This window comes from Physella acuta, unplaced genomic scaffold, assembly GCF_028476545.2.
Source record: "Physella acuta isolate Inbredline_101_S28 unplaced genomic scaffold, ASM2847654v3 ptg001662l, whole genome shotgun sequence".
NCBI lineage: Eukaryota > Metazoa > Mollusca > Gastropoda > Physidae > Physella > Physella acuta.
In genome coordinates, this window is record NW_026733175.1 from 142,845 (window position 1) to 161,734 (window position 18,890).

The window sequence follows — 18,890 nt, forward strand, 5'->3', positions numbered from 1 at the left end:
GCGATGTCTGTTTTTGTTTCTTCCTTTGTTTGATGTCCATCTTGTCAGCCTTTCTGTCGACAAAACATCAAGTAACATCGCGTTAAGATAGACCAACACAAGGCTGAAAACAGATACGTTCTCCCTCAATTTCAATGTGGGTAAAGGTTCGTTAGATAAACTACCAAGCGGGGCATGACTGAACACATGTGGAGTTATGCTATTTTAACACACTTCACGCATAGCCACACGTGGAATAAAAAAAAAAACCTACCTCCCCGAAAGCACAAATTCACGGTATAAGAAAATTGTTTTTCAAAATTTTAACTTTTAAGGAATGCAACATTTATTTTACGTCATAATTATTAACCCCAACCCTTCCGTATGCACGTAGTTCATCGTCATAAAAGTCATTACCTCCCTTTTGCGTAGTGACATCTATGTTCGTCACTTTCACTTTTTCAGCCAATTGCTTCTCTCTCTCTCTCCCCCCACCCTCCCCTCACTCATTATTGCCCCGTTTTCCTAAACGGGAAGTTTTATTAATTCAGAAACACCGCCCCACTTCCACTGATCTAATCTAAGTCTACCAACAGCAGACTTGAATGCTTCAGCTTGAAAAAAAAAACATCGCTAAAAATAGAACACTACACACGTGATAATCACAAAATACAGCTGCTGAACTAGTGTAGTTTTATTACATTTATTTGTTCGAGAGTAGATCTAGTTTTTACATTAACCGGTCGTCTGATAATTTTATTAATAAATGGAAACACAATATCACGAACAAGGTCAAAACGCCTCGACAAGCAGTCAATTTTATTTCGTGACGCCGGGTCAGAGTTTAAAGGTCATGAACCTGGAAAATGTTAATCCTACGAAGATTTGTATCTAACAAAGAAAACCCGTGAAAGAAAAAATTTGAAGGCGGAAATTACCTGGTTGTTTTATAGCTTTTCACGGGACCAGCAGAAAGTTGAACAAGAAACCGACAAGCTACGATTGCTGGTGTGTTGTAGGTCAAGTAAGCTACACACCATTTGAATGGCAAAGATTAAAAAAGAAAAAAAAAAGAAGAAAAAAGAAGGGACGCAACTGCTTGCATTCAAAATTTCTGAATTTTTTATTAATAAAAAAAATAAAAACAAAAAAACTCTAATGCTGATTTTAAATTATGATAAAATATTTTATATTTATAATAGTTTTGTCCTCATATATAATTTACTAAAATCTTTAAATAAAATGAACCTGCATTTGCATTTATTTAAACTAAAAGATTATATTGTTGTTGAGCGTTTATAAATGATTCGAACTAAAATCTATTATTACTTCTATTACTTCTGTAAAAAGTGTAATTTCAAATGTTAGAGGCGTATTAGTAACTGTCAATGTGAAAATAATAATTATTAATTTTAAAATGGGACATTCAATTGCTAAAAAAAATGTTGAAGAATTTACCTATTTTCTAAAGATTATATAATCAGTGACTTTGGATTAATTTCATCTCTACTTATTTAAACTCGTGTGTATTTCCATTTGGAACATTGTGTGTGTGTTATTTTTTTTCTTCACATTTTATACATTGTAAGTACTTTTTTCTTTTTTCTTTCTTGTGTGTGTTGCCTGGCCCCGGGTGGGCCTCACGCACAACTATGTCGGAAAAATACATCAAACGGCTATTCCTGCCTAAGTTCGGCATGGCAGGACATGCGCCAAAAACTCTAGAGATTTTCATAGAAGAGGGTTTTTCTTTAGCTACTCTCACAGCTGACGAACTAAAAAGAGAGCTATGCATGTTATGTAGCCTATCACCAGCTGAATTTGAAGGTCTGTATAACTATGGGACACTGCGTAAATGGTATGTCACCATTAGATCAAAGGAACTATATGAGAAAATGCACCTAAAAGAATTTCACAGAGATTTGCCACCTGGAGTAACATCCAGATACAGAGTGCAGAGAATATCAATATCCCACGCCGATAAATCTGGGCAAAGGGGCATGCTGAAATGGCTGCCTTCCAAGACAAGTGACGATGATATAATGGCGATTCTGAAATCTATAAGCAGTCAGGACTCAACACCAACATTTAAGAGAATAGACCAATCAAATGTGGTCCAATTCACCATCTCTCTGGAGAAAGAAGATGTGGAGAGTGTCCCACACTATATTATACTTACAAATGAGGCCAACAAGGAGAGCAGAGTCCTTATAATCCTCAATGGGAGGAGGATGCAATGTTGCCACTGCAACACAGACAGGCACCTGCCTAAAATGTGTGAGCATTTGAGGACTCGCGCTCTTGACGGCGTCCAGCTAGTAGATGGACAGTACAGGGCAATTGAGCCTTGGGATGCAAATGATAAAGAAGAAGTTAGGGAGCATCTAAGTAACAATAGAAATTTCTTAAAGCATTGGGACAGTTATGATGTTGACGGAGAAAGACAAAATGAAATGCTTAGAGAAGCAAGGCACAGAGAGGTACAAGATGCCTTTGAAGTAGATGGCCAAACTGAAGCACATCATACTACTGTAGCACCGCAGCAAGTTAACGAAAGCCTAACAGAAACCACCATAGAGGCCGAAGCCATGGAGACAATAGCAACCAGGAATTCCATAGTTACCGGGTCTCAAAAAGATGGGAATCACGAAAATTTGGAGGCTGTCGACGAAACAATAACTAATATTCTTCAAGATAACTCTAGTTCAGAAAACATAACGAAACCGCTAAAGGAAATTAAAAGCTCACAAAGTATGTCAGCAACAAAGGTATCAGGTCAACTGTCATATAGTCAAGCAATCAGTTCAAGTAAAAATCAATTACCTACAGTAAAGCCACCTCAAAGGTTCGTGACCAGGGCCCAACGGGATAGCAAACCAACGGCTGGAAGGTTTGGAATTAAAAGACCACCACCATCCAGCCCTCCAGAAACAGATGTTCGAAAGAAAACCCCAAATAATTCATGCTAACTCTGGCAACATTGAACATCAGGGGGGCTAGGGACAAAACACATTATATAAACAACATAATAAATAAACACAATATTGACATCCTACTTTTACAGGAAACTAAAATTGGAACTACAGAAGAAGCAAATAAACTAGATGCATAATTAATATCGACAGTCTCAAGCAAAACATCACTCGATCAGCCCCCAAGTAATTTAACATTAGAACAGTCTTCTGTTTCCCAGGTTTTTAAAAGTGCACAACCTGAATGGTAGAAAGAGATACACACCTCACCCCCCCCCCCCCCCCCCCACACACACACACTTCCCTCCACTCAACCGGACTGGCGGATTTTTCAAGGTAGCGTGCCCTCTTTGCCAAGGGTCAATTTTATGTCATGGAAAGTTTTGGAATGATAGATCAGTAATGTGTATTACAGAGACACTTCTCCCACGGTGGTTTTTATTTCTGTCTACAATGTGTACTTTTGACTCCTCAGCTAAGGACAGAGCACAGTAAACTAAGCAGTCAAGAGAAACCTAGTTTGCACACCTTATTTTAGTCTAGTTCTTATGCCATTTTATTTTCTCCATTTGATTATTATATATGCAATTGATGTTCATGTCTTTGATGCTGTGTAAAATCTATCAAATAAATTATTATTACTGATTTAAAGGTTTAAAACAATTGAATTAATAATAATAAAGAAAAAAAAAGGAAAAAAAAAAAAAAAACTAATTGAGGACTATATAGATATAGATGTTTGAAAGGGAAGAGTGTTTGCTTTTACGTGTCTCATTGTAATAACATAACTTTTCCGATTGCTTAAAATTTGTATCATTTTAATTCTCTGTAATCCCAAATTCATTTCAGCTCTACTTTAAAAAAAACAAACAAATTCAACCCTCTCCCCCCCCTTCTCGTCCCCTTAGCCCACCACGCTGATGGAAAAAAAATCCCTTGAATCATCATTTAATTACACATTTGCATTTTCAGTTTCAGGTTGGTTTTTAATTATTATTTTTTCTTTATATTTAGACGTTTTGTATTAGATCTATGTATAAGTAAACCATCTTAAATGAATGAAAGTAGGCTACAAGTAAGAAAGAAATATTACTATTGTAAATCTGTGTCAGTCCTCACAAGCCGGTGATGAAAATTGTAATACTAAAGCGAACACACACAACTGACGCTGTAAATTACATGTCTGAGGCAAAAAAAAAAAAAAAAAAAAAAAAAAAAAAAAAAAAAAGATTGCCAAAACTAAAAAAAAAAATAAAAAAATAAAAAATAAAAAAAGATTGCCAAAACTAGCCAAATTACTAAAGTACTGCACTCTTTGTTAACGTAAAGAATAAGAATAAATGTTAGCTGAACACTCACTTCGGAGCATGGATACGAAACCTAGCCAGTCAATGTGTATTAAAGAAATGTAATCTAAGACACAGTGGAAAATCAGCTTGGGTATAACAAATTCTACTTAACTTAATTCCTCCATCTTTAATAAAATAAAAGTTTTTTTTAAAACAACAGATTAAAGAGACCTGTATATTTTTTTTCTTTGTACGATATATATAATTCAACAACGGTATATCAAATTAAAAGCTAATGAAATAACTTTTACAATATGGTTTTTTTTTTAAAACCAATGATCACTACCCATCATCAGAGGCGTAGCTAGGGGGTGGGGGTTTGGGAGGGGGGAGTGCGGACCGCACCGGGTGTCACCATTTAGGGGGGGGGGTGACACCAAGGCAAAAAAATAGCAAAATATATAAAGAAAATGGGACGGAGTGGTCTAGCGGTAGAGAGCTGGACTGCTAACCCGTAAGTCTCGAGTTCGAATCAGGGTTCAAGTCAGTGGACCGTCCCTGAGTCCACCCAACTCTGTTGGGTACCTAACTCACGTTAGGGAAAGTAAAAGCGGCTGGGCATAGTGCTGACCACACTATCTCTTCATATTCCGAGGTCACAGAAACAAGTGAACTCTACTTCACTTGCCCCATAGACCTTCAGGTTTGAAAGGGAAACTTTACTTTACTTTACTATAGAGAAAAATGATAATTCCACTTAATTAAGTGATTAATTTGAGTGTTAAATAGTGTTTTAAGAGGTGCAAATTGAAAGTTTGAGGGGGGGGGGGTGCAAATCGAAAATTGAAAGTTTGTCGCTACGCCTCTGGGGGGTGACACCATTAAGTGCCGCACCGGGTGACGCCCGACCTCGCTACGCAACTGATATATAATAATATACGACCTAAGCTCGGGGATATTATTCAGTAACCCGTTTTGTAGATCATTGTTTGGATGTTAACATAAACCTTGACGTGACAGTAATAGTAAGTAGATCTAATTAAAAAAAAACCAACAGACTCATACGTGGCTCATATACAATGCCAGGCTTCGAGATGTGTGCGTGTCTATGTGCGTGTGTGTTTGGTGCGTGTGTGTGGGGGATGATGGGTGCTTGATATGTTATTGATCGGTCACGTGGCTCTGTTGGCGATGCTATCAAGAAATGTCTCGATTGGTTTGTTGATTTCCTCACTCACACGGGCATGAAAACAAGAAAATCTGGAACCATTGAAGGAAAAGTAGTCAAGAGCACTTTTCTCAGCAAGCGTATTCCTTTTAAGAGCTTTTACTTAGCCCCCAATATCTTGTCTGTGGGTCTGTTTTTAATCTTGTTACTTAAAGTGTGGTTTACTTTTTATGCAGCTAGTTTGGTTCATTATGGTCATTTCGTTTCCGATAACAACACAATAGTATTTAATTTTAAATCTCATTAGAGCTAAAATTAGCCCCCCCCCCGAAGAAAGTCTACCGCCCCCCCCGAACGGAATGAAATTTATATAGAAAATATATACTTTTTAACAATGTCCGCCCCCTTTCCGAAGAAAGTCTACCGCCCCCCCCCCCCCCGAAAATCGAAAATTTCAAGTGCCCCCCCCCTCCCCACCCCGGAGAAAAAAGTCTGGAAGAAACACTGGGTGGGTACCTGAGTCCCGTTAGGCAAAGTAAAGGCGGCTGGCATACTGCTGACCACACTACCCCATTTATATAATCTGAGGTCACTGAAACAGATGACGTCACATCGCCTGTTCCCATGGACCACAGGTACCAAAAGGGTACTCCACTTTAAAAGATTATAACGGTCTTTGAACCGGGTATAAAAAAATAAAATGACAGAAAATTTCCGTTCTGTATCTTATCTACGGAAGTTAACATTGATTGAGATGGATGACGTCAGTTGTTTCTTCGATTATGAGGCGGCAGTACAAAGCAAACGACAACAGCGTCTTGCTAATATAGGGCAAGTTCAGCCATATCTTTCAAGATAATTGCTAATGATCGAGGTTGCCTCTGTTAAATTGTTGATTAGAACATTCATGGTGATCCGTGGTACAATAAAATATTTTTAAAATACATTTATTCATTATAGAAAAGTACACGTTTATATAAAGATGATTATACACATACACTAACAACATATAAAAGATGTGCAAAGCTAGTAAAAATGAGGTCATATTTCAAACAAGTAAAAAATAACCTATCATTTTCGTAAAGATTTATTTGATTGGAGTTAACGACAGAAATATAACTAGAGCTTTGAACACAGCGTATTGACTTGGGTCCATCCATACAGTTGGTAAATCGAATGAAAATAGTTGCCACATAACCAACACGGGCTTCCATAGAAACAACAGTTTAAATACTAGCTGACATATCCGATTTAACCAATATGGACTACCATAAGAATAGTAGGTTTATAATTAGCTGACATTTCTGATTATACCGAAACGGCTTATCATAAAAGAAAAAAGGAGTTAAATACTAGCTGCCATCTCTAATTTAGCTCAGAGTCGAAGTCTAATAATAGACAACAGGTCGGCGTGGTCGGGTGGGTGAAGCTCATGGTTGCTGAATCGAAAAGTCCCGAGTTCGATGAGACTCGATAGCCGGAGACAGCCACTCATCTAGGAGAAACAACTTGTAGTTTGTTTGGGATGGACAAAGGCTGTGGTGTATCCCCCACCCCCTTTTAAAAAACTGGATCAAGCATTGTTTTGAAAGCAAATTTTCTACTTTTTTTCGACTTGGTAATACGCCCTCGATGGTGTCACCCTGGCAGACCGTACCCCCGCACCCCCTTGTGACGCTACTGGAAGTACATGGCACTGCTGTGTCGTCCTGTTTCGCCGTATCCTCTACCACTACAATTCTACTTTCAACTAAAAAAAAAAAAAACTACAATCCTGCAATCTACACGATTAAAACCCAACTTATGTCTTTGTTTTACTTAAGTTAGTCTTCATTAAATAAACTTCCTCTAATATCAGCATACGAACAAGATAAAAATAAAACAAGCGACAAATCAATTTCAAAATATGCATTTTTTAATACATACCATTAATTTTTGTATCGATTTGAACAGGTCGATGAAAGTTATTTCCGGTAAGCCACTCAGGTATCTTGCACCGAGTACTGATTGATTAGCTGTTTGCTGCGAGCATATTCCTGGCTATAAGGTTGCTGCAGGTTCAAAATGATATAATCTCGTTCTTAACTGTTTCAATTCATTCTTCCGTCAGAGGGAGCGACGAGTAGGTGGAATAAAAAGTGGGATAACTGTCAGAAGTGGGGTTTTGCTGTACTCATGGACTGAATTAAAAAGTGGGTTACCCACGAAATGTGGGATTTTGTTATACTCACTAAAAGAATTAAAAAGTGGGAACATTTTTGAAGTGGGTTATTGTTATAGGGCCTACTCACTAACTAAATTTAAAAGTGGGTTACCCACAAGAAGTGGTTTGTTGCTAATTAGCTATACTCACTTAAATTCATTTGAACTCATTAAAAGACACTCAGCATGATATTCAGAGTCTAAGAGCAGCAAAGTCGATAGATATGGTAGTTTAGGATGCTACTTTCTTCCTGTTTAATATTACATGCAGACATATCTTCGACTATAGACACTGCTATATGCAGTATTTAAAGACATCTTTGGGTATCGACGCTGCTATCTGCAGCATTTTAAGACAATTCTTTGACCACTGTCCGGCTAACATTGGCACCGCACCCGTCCCGTCGCTTCTTTCGTTCCTATGTTTTTTCTCGCGCTGAGCTTTCCTCGCGCGCGCACACCGATATCAATCCGCCGAGCGGAGTGCATGGCAGAGCCGCGAGAGAGTGGAGGCATGCAGACCAGCAGACGTTAGGTCTTCCCGTCTGCTGTCGCTGGTCGTCTTCTGATGACGTCTTTCATTCAACAGGTCACGTCTGGAAGAGTGCAATCAATGTCCAACTGACGTCTGGAACACGGTGAAAATGACGTCCGATCACGTGACGACAAAGCGCGAGTGTTGACGAGCTTTTTAAAAAAAATATTCCGCATGTTCAAACAACAGATAGCCAGGTATGGGAACTAGACAGGTTTAACTCGGACGTAAAACACAGGTAACTGGCTGCGGTTACTTACCTGTAGTATGTGTACGCTTAAACTGTGTGATTAACTAATTGCTCTCGTTGAGGATTATCACGCACGCGCAAGATACCTCCAAGTGTTTGACGTAAGTTATTTTAACTTATATTTTTACGTTTTATTTTTAAAAAAATTGCACGATAAAGCATTAAAAAAACTTTTGAGCTTTTAAATCTTAGAAATAGAAACATGCACAATAAATTAGTTTTGTAAAAAAAACAACTTGTACGATACTTGGGTGAAAGTGAAGACCTATTCATTGGCTTTTTTTCTGACGTATTGGCGAAAAATTACGAAACATTTTAGTCGAGACATTCATTGAAATACAATGTTTTATGATAAAATAAGAAGAAAAAATTACTTGACTGCATACAATAAAACACAAATCAATAATGAGAGAATATGATTTTCTAGCGAATACGAGCCTTTAAAGATGAGGATAAAAGAACAATATGGGTTTTTTTAGTGGTAGAAATTCTTGCTATTGTGCAGAAAGAAGCAGAACGTATATGTTAATGATCAGTGTTTCTTCCAGACTTTTTTCTCCGAGGGTGGGGGGGGGGGGGCGGTAGACTTTCTTTGGAAGAGATACCAGGAAGAAACTCTGTTAATGAGGCTAGACGTATTATACTGTTTTACATAGTACATTTTAGTTAGATTAAAACTTCTGTTGTTTTATTATAGGAGCTGGCTACGATTTTTGACCATTGGGATTTTGTCAACTGTTTTAACTAGATCTAATTAGTATTTCAGTAATTTATTTTATAAGAAAATTTTTTTTTACAAATCGAAGATTAAGAAATTTTCTCATTTTTAAACAACAAAACGTTAAAGAAATAGTTTACAACTTTAAAACATAACATCAATAATTAAACGTTATGATGTAAAAAAAAATAGCTTTGCAAGACCGGCTTTAACATTTTTTTCATCAATTAAATGCAACACCAACTAAACGAGTTTCATAAGGAGACGTACCAAAAGGAGAAAAGGGAGTAAAAAAAACAACATGTGATTTAATTGGTAAATGATTACAACTGTGGGGAGGGGGGGGGGGTGATGAAAAAACCTTGCACGAACAGGTAAACGCTTTGCACTAAAAGAGTTTTCTAATCTTGTCTCGGTATTGCAGTCTATTTTTAGAGCCTTCCCCCAGCTCATTCCCAATAATAGAATCCAGATTTCAAACTGTCCTTATTCCTGCCATCCATCTGTAGCTCCATGTATAGAATAGCTAATGCCCCCACCCCCCTCACTGCCACTATGCTTCCCATCTCTAGTTCAATGACTTCACTCCTCATCCCTAGCGAGATGACTTCACTCCCCATCCCTACCCGTATGACTCCACTCCCCATCCCTATGCCTTCACTCCCCATCCCTATTGCCTCCACTCCACTCCCCATCCCTATCCCTATATCTCCACTCCACTCCACTCCCATTCTCTAGCTCAATGCCTCCACTCCCCATCCCTATTGCCTCCACTCCACTCCCCATCCCTATCCCTATATCTCCACTCCACTCCCATTCTCTAGCTCAATGCCTCCACTCCCCATCCCTATTGCCTCCACTCCACTCCCCATCCCTATCCCTATATCTCCACTCCACTTCCCATCCCTACCCCTTATGCCTCCACTCCCCATCCCTAGCCCAATGCCTCCACTCCCCATCCCTAGCCCAATGCCTCCACTCCCCATCCCTAGCCCAATGCCTCCACTTCCCATCCCTAGCCCAATACCTCTACTCCCCATCTCTAGCCCAATGCCCCCACTCCCCATCCCTAGCCCAATGCCTTGGGCCACCACCACTGCCCTTATGCTTCCTCACGCTATCTCCAAAGATTTCCCTACACAATTCTCAACTAGACGATGTATGTATGTGCTATTTATTTATAAATCACATCAAGTCGTAGATTTGCATTAATAGAGCTTTACAATTGAAAAAAAATCAATGAGAGGCAACCTGTGCTGATTGGCTAGTGTTGGGAAAATATCGATACTCTCACGGGGTCAGAACCTCAGTCAGACCCGAGTGACCGACAGATATGGGTGGGGTGGACACGGGTCAGACCTGAGTGACCGACAGATATGGGGGGGGTGGACACGGGTCAGACCCGAGTGACCGACAGATATGGGGGGGGTGGACACGGGTCAGACCCGAGTGACCGACAGATATGGGTGGGGTGGACACGGGTCAGACCTGAGTGACCGACAGATATGGGTGGGGTGGACACGGGTCAGACCCGAGTGACCGACAGATATGGGTGGGGTGGACACGGGTCAGACCCGAGTGACCGACAGATATGGGTGGGGTGGACACGGGTTAGACCTGAGTGACCGACAGATATGGGTGGGGTGGACACGGGTCAGACCCGAGTGACCGACAGATATGGGTGGGGTGGACACGGGTCAGGACCTAGACCCGAGTGACCGACAGATATGGGTGGGGTGGACACGGGTCAGGACCTAGACCCGAGTGACCGACAGATATGGGTGGGGTGGACACGGGTCAGACCCGAGTGACCGACAGATATGGGTGGGGTGGACACGGGTCAGGACCTAGACCCGAGTGACCGACAGATATGGGTGGGGTGGACACGGGTCAGACCCAAGTGACCGACAGATATAGGGGGTGGGGTGGACACGGGTCAGACCCGAGTGACCGACAGATATGGGTGGGGTGGACACGGGTTAGACCCGAGTGACCGACAGATATGGGTGGGGTGGACACGGGTTAGACCCGAGTGACCGACAGATATGGGTGGGGTGGACACGGGTCAGACCCGAGTGACCGACAGATATGGGTGGGGTGGACACGGGTCAGACCCGAGTGACCGACAGATATGGGTGGGGTGGACACGGGTCAGACCCGAGTGACCGACAGATATGGGTGGGGTGGACACGGGTCAGGACCTAGACCCGAGTGACCGACAGATATGGGTGGGGTGGACACGGGTCAGGACCTAGACCCGAGTGACCGACAGATATGGGTGGGGTGGACACGGGTCAGACCCGAGTGACCGACAGATATGGGTGGGGTGGACACGGGTCAGGACCTAGACCCGAGTGACCGACAGATATGGGTGGGGTGGACACGGGTCAGACCCAAGTGACCGACAGATATAGGGGGTGGGGTGGACACGGGTCAGACCCGAGTGACCGACAGATATGGGTGGGGTGGACACGGGTTAGACCCGAGTGACCGACAGATATGGGTGGGGTGGACACGGGTTAGACCCGAGTGACCGACAGATATGGGTGGGGTGGACACGGGTCAGACCCGAGTGACCGACAGATATGGGTGGGGTGGACACGGGTTAGACCCGAGTGACCGACAGATATGGGTGGGGTGGACACGGGTTAGACCCGAGTGACCGACAGATATGGGTGGGGTGGACACGGGTCAGGACCTAGACCCGAGTGACCGACAGATATGGGTGGGGTGGACACGGGTCAGACCCGAGTGACCGACAGATATAGGGGGTGGGGTGGACACGGGTCAGACCCGAGTGACCGACAGATATGGGTGGGGTGGACACGGGTCAGACCCGAGTGACCGACAGATATGGGTGGGGTGGACACGGGTCAGACCCGAGTGACCGACAGATATGGGTGGGGTGGACACGGGTCAGACCCGAGTGACCGACAGATATAGGGGGTGGGGTGGACACGGGTCAGACCCGAGTGACCGACAGATATGGGTGGGGTGGACACGGGTCAGACCCGAGTGACCGACAGATATGGGTGGGGTGTGGACACGGGTCAGACCCGAGTGACCGAGAGCCTTTTGTGTTTTACAAACAGATGACTTACCAAGTCCAATGTTTAAATATCTCATAGCCTTTGGTTCATTAAAGATGGTAACTTTCAGCATCGTTCTGAATAATTAATTTTCGAAACAATAATTAGCAATTTAGAAATTTAATTTGGGTCAGTCGAACAACATAAACTGTAGTGCGATTATCTGTGTGTGGCGAATCTCTACCCCTTAATCTTTTTTTCATAAGGTTGATTTGGGTAGGGAATATCCCCTTCCCCCTGTACTAGTTTGTTTTCAGAAAGTTAATGTGGTTAGGGAATTTCCCCCAACCCCTACACTCCCCAAATATTTTTTTCCACAAGGTTGATGTGGTTAGGGAATTTCCCCTTCCCTTTCTGTCCTAATTTGTTTTCACAAGGTTGAAGCGATTAGGGAATCCCCCCCCCCACCCCCCCACAAATTCCCCAGATTTGTTTACCTGATATGGATGCACGTTTAAGTTATACAACTGGATCAGAGAGCGATGATCACACTTTGTTGCAATTTTCTTAGTTGTCTTTGTATTTTCAGTCTTTTTAAAAATATCTCTTTGTTTTATAACAGATCTCTTTGTTTTCTGACAGATTTCTTTGTTTTCTTACACATCTCTTTGTTTTCTAACAGTTGTCTTTGTTTTCTGACAGACCTCTTTGTTTTCTTACACAGCTCTTTGTTTTCTGACACATCTCTTTGTTTTCCCCAGTTCCCTATCAGTTTCCACTGATTAGCCCCTCACACCCGTGTTTCATCCTCGCTTTTAGAACCTCCACTCTTTCCTGCGTCTTCAATGTGTTTTGATCCTTGGTTAATCCGCTCTTTCTAATACCAGCTTTTCACTTGCTTTTAGTTGATTGTGCTTCTAATTTCTCACCGACTTCTCTGCCCAGCCCCTGTATAAATCCGGTAAGGGCGCGTTGTTCTTCCAATGTTTTTCTTCACTTAAACTTATTTCTTCTTTAATATTTCTTCTACCCAATTTTATATCTTTTTTATGCAGCTATAAAATTGCTCAAGATATATTTTTAAAGACGGTGAAATAAACTTGATCCCTTAGGGCGTCCATGCAGACAGTAAAGCTATAATCGTAGACAACTTTCTACACCCCCAATAACATTAGCATTAGTTTCTTATTTGCATACGTGGGTAGACAAATCAAACTTTTCGCTTGAAGATTTAGCGTTCCCTCTTGTGAGCCGACTGCCCGGAATTTGGGAGTTTTATAGCGTCATTACGGCCAATGTTAAAGTTCGCCCCGGAAATTTATTGAGAAGAATAAATTTCAAGGTGTCCTTTAGTTAGCTCCCCTTGATCGTGCACATCTAAAGGATGCAGTTAGATTTTTAGAAGAAAAAAACAGGATGGTCGGATTGCCTAAAAGGATGGAGAGTTAATAATCAAAAACAAAAATCGTCTGTTTTAAAGCTCTCATTTTGTGGCTAAATCCCGATACTGATAGTATATAGTAAAGAATTTCTTTGATTCTAATTTTTTTTCTAAGCTTTTTGTGGGCAATTTGTCGTATTGCTATTTTCAAAATTTTCCTTGTCAAATGTTAGGTGTAAAAAGGTTAGGCGCATGCTTTTTAGTATACAACGTTAGCATTATAGCATTTCACGCACGGAGAGAAAGCCACATAAGTGATTGACCTAGTTCTACCGTAGCCCAGACTTTCAAGTCTATGTAATTAAACCGGGATAAACAAAACCGCCAGGCGATATTTAATTTGTAAATATTTAACGCATCACTTCAGTACTTTAACTCATCACTTCAGTACTTTAACGCATCACTTCAGTACTTTAACTCATCACTTCAGTACTTTAACTCATCACTTCAGTACTTTAATTCATCACATCAGTACTTTAACTCATCACATCAGGACTTTAACTCATCAATTTAGTGCTTTAACTCATCACATCAGTATTTTAACTCATCACTTCAGTACTTTAACTCATCAATTTAGTACTTTAACTCATAACTTCAGTACTTTAACTCATCACTTCAGTACTTTAACTCATCACATCAGTACTTTAACTCATCAATTTAGTGCTTTAACTCATCACATCAGTATTTTAAGTCATCACTTCAGTACTTTAACTCATCAATTTAGTACTTTAACTCATCACATCAGTAATTTAACTCATCACTTCAGTACTTTAACTCATCACATCAGTACTTTAACTCATCACATCAGTACTTTAACTCATCACTTCAGTACTTTAACTCATCAAATCAGTACTTTAACTCATCACATTAGTACTTTAACTCATCACATCAGTACTTTAACTCATAGCTTCAGTACTTTAACTCATCAATTTAGTGCTTTAACTCATCACATCAGTACTTTAACTCATCACATCAGTACTTTAACTCATCACATCAGTACTTTAACTCATCACTTCAGTACTTTAACTCATCACTTCAGTACTTTAACTCATCACATCAGTACTTTAACTCATCACATCCGTACTTTAACTCATCACATCCGTACTTTAACTCATCACATCAGTACTTTAACTCATCACATCAGTACTTTAACTCATCACTTCAGTACTTTAACTCATCACTTCAGTACTTTAACTCATCACATCAGTACTTTAACTCATCACATCAGTACTATAACTCATCACATCAGTAATTTAACTCATCACATCAGTAATTTAACTCATCACATAAAAACTTTAACTCATCTCATAAATACTTTTTTCTCAGTGGCGTCACCCTGTGCGATTGGAAATCAATAATATATTTTTTTTTCTTTTTTCTTTACAATTTATAATTTCATTGATGTAGACACAAATTTGCTTCGCTGAAATAAGGAGCCTACCGAAAAAAACCCCAACAACACAAATACAACAAAAGAATGAATAAAAAAACATAAAAGATACAAATTTAGAACATATAAAGGGGGCGTTATTGTTATATATTATCGTCTCCACAATCTAAGCTTTCATTTCCGTTTTGTGATAAATAAAATCAAGCTCCATTGTATAACTAAAACTTGTTGATGCATTCGCTTAACTGTTACGAAAATAACAATAACATACTTTATAAACATTTCTCACGTAATGTTACAATGGTGTGTGACGCAGATTCTAAAATTGGACCCCGCAAATCGCATGTGCTGCAGACAAGCAGTAAAAAACCTGCATTAATTTTTATTTAAAGATCGATATACATCTATTGATTTGTTCCTTACTGAATACCGCAATAGACTGACCCTCTTTAGTAGATTATATCACTCTTTTACTAATTTACATCACTCTTTTACTGAATTGCATCACTCTTTTACTAAATTACGTTTAATAGTACGACAATCTATCGGTAATATTAAGCGAAGTTGAGAGCCACAAAATTGGTGTCACTATTTTAGCTGACACCAACAGCGTCTAAAATCGGTGTCGCTATTTTAGCTGACACAAGTGATGTCTAAAATTGGTGTCACTATTTTAGCTGACACAAGCTGCGTCTAAAATTGGTGTCACTATTTTAGCTGACACAAGCTGCGTCTAAAATTGGTGTCACTATTTTAGCTGACGCAAGTGTTTTCTAAAATTGGTGTCACTATTTTAGCTAACACAAGCTGCGTCTAAAATTGGTGTCACTATTTTAGCTGACGCAAGTGTTTTCTAAAGTTGGTGTCACTATTTTAGCTGACACAAGCTGCGTCTAAAATTGGTGTCGCTATTTTAGCTGACACCAGTAGCGTCTAAAATTGGTGTCACAATTTTAGCTGACACCAGAAGATTAGCATAGAGGAGGACAGGATTTATCCATCACCCGACCCTAGCCCTCACCCTAACAATCTAATCAATAGCGCATGAAAGAAAGACACATTCGAAAATGTACGTATAGGTATTGGGGGATTGTGTGTGTGTGTGTGTGTGTGAAAGGGAGGGGGGGGGGGGTGGTGTATGAAAATAAAGTTAGAAAAAAAAAGAGTGGGGGGGTGTGGTGGTGGTGTATGAAAATAAAGTAAGAAAAAAAGAGGTGGAGGGAGTGGTGTAAAAGGATGTTAAAAAATATTCACGAAGTAAGTACCAAACAGATAATACATCATGTCCGTGTGTGTTGTGTGTTTGTGTGTGTGTGTGTGTATGTAATGGGTGTGTGTGTTGTGTTTTTATGTGTGTGAGATGTGTGGTATATATTTATGTGTGTATATAAGTGTGTATGTGTGTGTCGTATGTGTGTGTGGTGTGTGTTTATGTGTATGTGTGTGTGGTACGTGTATGTGTATGTGTTGTGTGTATATATATGTGTGTGTGTGTGTGAGCCAGCCCTTGACCAGAACAGTTAAAGACCCCCCCCCACAGGAACCAGACCGCAGTAAATGTTCTTGTAATAACATGTCTGCTCAGGCGTGAGACACGGTAAACACGCCCATCACGTGATCACCAAAATGGCGGAAAGTTTTTATTCTAATAGAGAACAACTGATCTTTTTTTTATATAGATGACCTCTGCTGGCCCAACAATAAATCCTGATTCCTGGTTTTTTTTTGGGGGGGGGGGGGGGGGGGCGGGGTCATTCATGAATGAAGTCACGCAAGTTTGGCCAATTTATACCACCCTCCTCTCAATGATCATAAACAGGCTAGCCCCGACCTGTATTTCTATTTTTCCAAAAAAAAAAAAAAAACGCCTAGCCTCACCTTAAAGAGCAACTTAAATTTGATAAAAAATAAATTTGTTTTCATTCTTTTGTTTATAAGTAACTGAAAGTGTATTTCGTCCCTAGGAGCATGACGTCATGTATTGATAATCCCTTAGCTCAACTCCCAATTCAGTCCTCTTAGCTCAACTCACAATTCAGTCCTCTTAGCTCAACTCCCAATTCAGTCCTCTTAACTCAACTCTCGACTCAGTCCTCTTAGCTCAACTCCCAACTCAGTCCTCTTAGCTCACTCCCAACTCAGTCCTCTTAGTTCACTCCCAACTCAGTCCTCTTAGCTCAACTCCCAATTCAGTCCTCTTAGCTCAATACCTCCACACCACCTGCTTTAATATTCCTCTCCTTCCCAAGCGCCATGAAATCATTAAATTAGACGATAGTTGAAAAAAATCCCTTAGCTCAACTCCCAATTCAGTCCTCTTAGCTCAACTCACAATTCAGTCCTCTTAGCTCAACTCCCAATTCAGTCCTCTTAACTCAACTCTCGACTCAGTCCTCTTAGCTCAACTCCCAACTCAGTCCTCTTAGCTCACTCCCAACTCAGTCATCTTAGCTCACTCCCAACTCAGTCCTCTTAGCTCAACTCCCAATTCAGTCCTCTTAGCTCAATACCTCCACACCACCTGCTTTAATATTCCTCTCCTTCCCAAGCGCCATGAAATCATTAAATTAGACGATAGTTGAAAAAAATCCCTTAGCTCAACTCCCAATTCAGTCCTCTTAGCTCAACTCACAATTCAGTCCTCTTAGCTCAACTCCCAATTCAGTCCTCTTAACTCAACTCTCGACTCAGTCCTCTTAGCTCAACTCCCAACTCAGTCCTCTTAGCTCACTCCCAACTCAGTCATCTTAGCTCACTCCCAACTCAGTCCTCTTAGCTCAACTCCCAATTCAGTCCTCTTAGCTCAATACCTCCACACCACCTGCTTTAATATTCCTCTCCTTCCCAAGCGCCATGAAATCATTAAATTAGACGATAGTTGAAAAAAAATCTATTTCCTTAATTCAATCATTTAAATTTTTAAACGTATTCCTTATATTCAATCAATGTCGCTTCTATTAGATGATTGTTCCCTTCGTCTATTCTAAATGTGTTCCCCTGTTCCCGGCTGTTCCTCCCTCCAGAATAAAATCTAATTATCCGAAATGCTGCCCCGGTGTTTACATCCTGATGACGCTTACATTTCAGCATGTAATGATTACATTTTGTGTCGGGGGATGCTTGAATGTAATGTCGTTATCCCTACCGAGGGAGTCGATGCACCAAAGTGGGGTGTTCTGTTAGATTTGATGCTCGTATCTTTTCCCGCGTCGTTTGATTGGACCGTGTGATATGAGGTCACCGGAAGACAAATATTTTTTACGCAGGCGCCTGAGGATTTATATAGAGCACAAGATTAAAAAGTGCACTACAGTACAGCGTTATACACGAAACAAATACAATAATAATAATTTAAAAAGGGTTTCTCACGCATACACATACACACGTACAGAATTAGCAAAAGTTAGAACTTAAGCTTATATGAGCTATATAGAAATGTGTTGTAATTTTAAAAAAATATACCCAGCTAAAATGTTGTCTACATTCTTGTAATATTACAAAAATATTCTTTTGTAAGAATTTTTTTGTAATATTAATTATATGAACATAACGTCTTCTTCAAAACACATGATCTTTCTATAAATCACCCTGTCTCTGACACTGTCTTCTCCTAGACACCATATTCTCCTGCCAGCCGATAACACCACCTTCTCTTGTCTAAAACACCACCTTCTCCTACCTCTGACACCACCTTCTCCTACCTCTGACACCACCATGTTTTCCTACCTCTGACACCACCATCTCCTACCTCTGACACCACCATCTCCTACCTCTGACACCACCATCTCCTGTCTCTGACACCACCTTCTCCTACCTCTGACACCACCACCTCCTACCTCTGACACCACCATCTCCTACCTCTGACACCACCATCTCCTGTCTCTGACACCACCTTCTCCTACCTCTGACACCACCAT

General features: G+C 40.6%; 1 protein-coding gene across 4 annotated transcripts in view; it reads left to right on the forward strand.

The window, feature by feature from the left end:
• The first annotated feature begins 8,114 nt into the window (after positions 1-8,114).
• The window catches only part of LOC131929685 (regulator of G-protein signaling 9-binding protein), a 62,032-nt gene continuing 51,256 nt past the window's right edge, over positions 8,115-18,890 (forward strand). For 3 of the 4 annotated variants that reach the window (XM_059286013.1, XM_059286015.1, XM_059286016.1), the window contains exon 1: positions 8,115-8,496. The gene's annotated coding sequence lies outside the window, so the exon portion shown is untranslated. The remainder of the gene's footprint in view (positions 8,497-18,890) is intronic. The other variant, XM_059286014.1, reaches the window with a different exon arrangement.